At 39.5% G+C, this 5,721-nt stretch overlaps 1 protein-coding gene across 1 annotated transcript in view; it reads left to right on the top strand.

Annotated features, from left to right (window-relative positions):
* The window catches only part of LOC306928416 (kelch-like protein 23), a 375,750-nt gene that overhangs the window by 30,628 nt on the left and 339,401 nt on the right, over positions 1–5,721 (top strand). The window lies entirely within an intron of this gene.

Here is a 5,721-nt window from a genome sequence, read left to right on the forward strand (position 1 = left end):
AGACATTGGGCCTCTTCTTTACTTGTTTCAAAGGTCTTACCAATGTAATGATCGCCATAGTGTTATACTTGTTGCACAGTGGTTCTCAAACATTTAATGTTCGAGGACCCCCTCATAATTCCATACCATTTGTACACTCGGAGTTACACAACCACATGGGGCCATTTGGAACCCCTTCACGGAACGAAACATTATTATTATTATTAAATTGTTTTTATTGGTTTTTTTACACACAAGACATGGCAACACACATATATACACCACTAGACTACACATAAGCACACAATACATTAAGAACACCTTGATAAAAATAAGTAAATAAAAAAGACTGAAATACAGGACCAAAACAGACAGTAAAGTAAAATAAAAATATATAAAGGTAATAAGGTTATCATATTGCATTACATTACAATGTCCTCAAACAGATCGTCACTTGCCATACAAGAATATGTTGTAAAGTTTGTATTGGCCCCCCCCAAATATATATGAATCAGGTACAGCCATACCTGGGAGGGAAACATAATAAAATGACCTCCCGGTCAGACGCAGGTACAGAACCATTTAGTTAGCCGTAACTCACGGAACGAAACATGAGGGTCCCTGCAGGACCACACTTTGAGACCCACTGCTGTATCAGAGTGTTCATTGTCCATTGTCCAATAACAGAACATATCACTGGTAACACTAATACCAGTTAAGAAAGAAAGAAGCCACATTTCTTTTAAATATGGCTGTTGTGCATTGAGGCTCAATGGCAAGAACCACTGGACCACGCAAAATGTGTTGGTATACAGTGAACAGTGCAGTATACAGGCTTTAGGTCCTACTAAAGCAGTTAAAAGGCATTGTTAATGCATGAAGACAACTCGAGTTGTGATAACTCATGACAACAAACACTATTTTGGACCAAACAAATAATTACAAAGAAGAAAAACAACAAAAAAAAGTGTTGTAACCTGCCGTTTTTTCTTCGTTTGTTGTCATGATTTGTCACGACATAGAGTTGGCTTTGTACGACGCTAAAAAGGTCTTTAAATAAATACTTTTTGAAAAGTATGAGAAAAATGAACGGGGAATCATTTCCTGGGCCCTGGTAGGGGACGGGACTGCGGCGCTCTATAGCACGGAGTTTACAGTGCTGCACATTCATGCATTGTATTTTGTATACAGTCATTCAACACCTTGAAACTGTGCTTCAGTTGCAACCAGGGGTCACCAACATGTCTGTACACGGACAAATGTGCCCGTGGCCACTTTAAGTCTATACATTGAACACATTTTCAATGTAAAAATTGGTTCGACTCCCGACTCCCGTTTCCGACGTCACCCCCCATCTCTCTCCCCATTTCCTGTCAGCCTACTGTCTGTCCTTCCATAAAAAATATTAAATAAAGGCGAAAGCCACAAAAAAAACATTAAAAAAAAAAGATTGTTTGTAAAAAATATTTTAGATTTGTATTATCGTGAGAACGATGGCTTCCATTATCGCATCACAACTTTTCAGGAAGCCTGCAGTTTCTATTAGCTTGGATTCCCCATATCACTGGTGGACAGGTTTCTGAATTGCCCACAGCCCTCCCATGAGACACAGACAGTAGAAAGAAATTGTGGCATTTTGTCATGAACATTAGTGAGCACCAATTATATGAAGATGGGTTGAAAAGTGGTGAAGTGGTCCTTTAAGATTTGTATTAGGAATTATTGGTTAGATGCATGCTTGTGGTGAACTGTCCCTTTAGCAATATAATAAACTAATGACACACAATTAACAATACGATTTATGAATGGTGCACTGGTGGCACATTGATTCCTCTTCTGTAATAGTAAGTAGGTGTTACCCTGTCTGTCCACCAGGTGTCGCCAGTGTGTTGATCAGTGTTCTTTGTATGATAAACCCTTATAACTCTATGGATAAACCCCACATGCACTTCTATTTGGGTCTGTTGACTGTGCGACACACACACACACACACACACACACACACACACACACACACACACACACGTTAATAACTTAAGTTTTAGTTTTTGTCTTGTGATTTTTCTTAACAGTGTTTTTTTCTGAGCTACTTGAATCTTGTTGCGAAAAAGAAAGAAATGGTTCATTTTATAACGAAGAACTTTTATTAATTCCCAGAGGGGACGTTGTCATTGTCACCACTTCACAACATGACATCCAAATAGAGACGGAAGAAAAATATTTGTTAAACACACATAAATAATTAAAAGATAGCAAATACAATACAAAGGGCAGAGGAGTCCGCCACCAATACATAACTGTATATATATAGTATACAATGAACAGTTTAAGACAGTAGGGTATCTCAATGTCTGGCCTGTGTGAGGACCAAATTGGGCCTGTAACTCTGAGAGTGTACAAATGGAACCAAATGGACCCGGTTCCATTTGTACACTCTCAAGAGTGATGGTACGGTGCAGATTAGTGGTCCCAAATATAAATGGGGTCCGTGGTCTCATGCATATTAAACTGGGGGTCCTTTAAATGAAAAAAGGTTGAGAACCACTGAACCATACAAAATGTATAATAGTATACAACAGTGAACAGTGCAATATACAAGCTTTACAGTAGGTCCTACTACTAAATATATATATATATATATATATATATATATATTTTTTAATATATATATATATCATTACAATTTAAGACATTTTGCACAATACCAGTCCGTCCTCTATATCAGGGGTTCTCAACGTTTTTGGCCGGGGACCCCCGGAAATGCTTTGGCAATGTCTCGGGACCCCCGCCCCGCCCCCTCCCGACCCCCAATATAAATTGACTGCTACAATAACCTTAAACCATTTTGGGCGGGAACCCCTTTTGGTGTTTTAAGCATTGTTATAATTTAGCTATTGAAAAATAGCAGATCTACCAGCTCGTAGCGCGCCACCGAGTGGCGCGCTACGAGCTTGTAGGTCTGCTATTTTTGAAAAATCGTGATTTTTTTTTTTTTTTTTTAAATAATTTGGGGACCCCCTAAAATAATTTGGCGACCCCCCGAGGGGTCGCGACCCACGGGTTGAGAACCCCTGCTCTATATATCGACTCAATGTTGAAACGAGCACAAACCTATAGGCACACACACTGATGCTAATCAAACACTCAGTGAAGAGTCAATTCATCTTTACATTGTTTCTGTTAAAATGATCCTGATTCCACGATGAAATAATACAAGAACAAAATATTTAAAAAAAAATATGCACAAAGTAAGTAAGACCATGATTTCCTTTTTTCACTCTATGTACAGTTATATTAACAACCTGTATGTGTTAAAAAAACGGTTTGAACCAACCCACGGACACGTACAGTAGGTACACTGGGCCTAAAACATGACCGTGCGAACAGCGGTGGTGCTCGTTCACGACTTGTCTCCTATAATGGGTTCAATTATGACAATAACGTCCTTTAGGATTTAGGACAAATCCTTATGTCAAGGGATGGTTTTAATAGGCCTATCTCACAGCCCGCTTTCCACGCCCACTTCCGGTAAATAGTGGTGTCTTTAACATGAGCATTTACACGTTTTTTTCTCTGGAGAATCTAAGTACATTTTCTAATGTAAAAATGTGACAGACCAATATTATTATGAAGCAAACAAGATGGTAAATCAGGTCGAACAGATAGAACAAACCTTACCTTGAGAAAACAAAAGTTGTAGACTTCTTAAATTACCTCTGTTAACATGTAGCGTCTATGGAGTGACGTCACGCTATCACCACTAACCCCGAAAGGGGGCGTATTTAGGGGGGCGGGGAAATTCTGTGAGATAGGCTTATTGCACAGACTCTGTGAAGAGGCACATGCATTGAACAGTCCCTCGTTAAAGTTCTGCAAGTTTTGTTCTTTTGCCACCCTAAGAGCAATAATGCACAGGGCGAGGGTGGAGCCGGAAAAGAGACATGAGGCCGTCCACCACTAAAGCTAAGGCTATCCTTGGATAGACCGACTCTGTGCAACACAAAGAGAAAAGACTAATATCTTAACACATAACCTCGACCGTGGTTCTTCGTGAGGACGATGGTCCCCGGTTCACAAACCGTGGAAAAACACCCTGCTTTATGTCTATAAACAAACCTTAGCAGGCTATGGTGGTCAAAAAAAATATATACAGTATATATTCAAATAAAATAAAATACAAAAAATATATACATCATCCCAGCAAAATCCATCCATACATAAAGGATGTTTAGGTACAAGTTTAGGTACAATCATATTTCATCACTGATTTAAAATGTTCACTAGCATATTACACCAGCATTCACACAATGACACACTGTTCCCTGCACTGCTGTTTTAGTACAGTGTGAACTGAGCTCCGATACTTAGTTCATGACATACAGTATAAGTTCTTTAAACAAGTCATTCTAAAATAGTATTTTTATCCAGATATTTGAAGTACAGTATAGCGGCACAGCAGCTTACAGTAGGCACACCATCACGCCAGTAAAAATATAAAAAAAGCAGCTTCCAGCATTTTCAATACAACAACATATGAGAACTTTGAAACGGTAAAAAACAGCTAATAGCTTTGACTGTTTTTCCACCCTGACCAATTTCACGTTCCTTCCGAGCTCACGGCTTACAACAGACACTCGGAATTAAAGACAACCATATAGCTGTCCATTCAACATGCTGTCGACATTATGTCACGATCGTGACATTAGCCTATAGTTGATGATTCATTGTCATTAATAATGATTTATTTTTAGCATTGGCATAAAATGTACATTTCTCTTTGCCTTTTAGGCTTGTAAACAGAAAATTGCACAAGGCAGATATATGACAAATAACTTAAATTTACAAAGAGATGGCGCTACCAATCAAAATAAATGTACGGTGGCCAAAACAGGCCATACATTGTTTCTTTTTTTGTTTTTGTAATAGTAGCGGTCTACAAGATCACGTGTTGCATCTCCGTTTTTGAACACTTATGACTTTAAAAATGAGATGGAAAGATCAATGGGAAAACAAGTCTGGCGATTATCTGAAATAATTGCAATCAGCAATAAACCGTGACAGACCTACTGATCTCTGCTCTAAACCGTGACAGACCTACTGATCTCTGCTCAATAAACCGTGACAGACCTACTGATCTCTGCTCAATAAACCGTGACAGACCTACTGATCTCTGCTCAATAAACCGTGACAGACCTACTGATCTCTGCTCAATAAACCGTGACAGACCTACTGATCTCTGCTCAATAAACCGTGACAGACCTACTGATCTCTGCTCAATAAACCGTGACAGACCTACTGATCTCTGCTCAATAAACCGTGACAGACCTACTGATCTCTGCTCAATAAACCGTGACAGACCTACTGATCTCTGCTCTAAACCGTGACAGACCTACTGATCTCTGCTCAATAAACCGTGACAGACCTACTGATCTCTGCTCAATAAACCGTGACAGACCTACTGATCTCTGCTCAATAAACCGTGACAGACCTACTGATCTCTGCTCAATAAACCGTGACAGACCTACTGATCTCTGCTCAATAAACCGTGACAGACCTACTGATCTCTGCTCAATAAACCGTGACAGACCTACTGATCTCTGCTCAATAAACCGTGACAGACCTACTGATCTCTGCTCAATAAACCGTGACAGACCTACTGATCTCTGCTCAACGTGACAGACCTACTGATCTCTGCTCAATAAACCGTGACAGACCTACTGATCTCTGCTCAATAAACCGTGA

This window comes from Electrona antarctica, assembly GCF_951216825.1.
Source record: "Electrona antarctica genome assembly, chromosome: 8".
Taxonomy (NCBI): domain Eukaryota; kingdom Metazoa; phylum Chordata; class Actinopteri; order Myctophiformes; family Myctophidae; genus Electrona; species Electrona antarctica.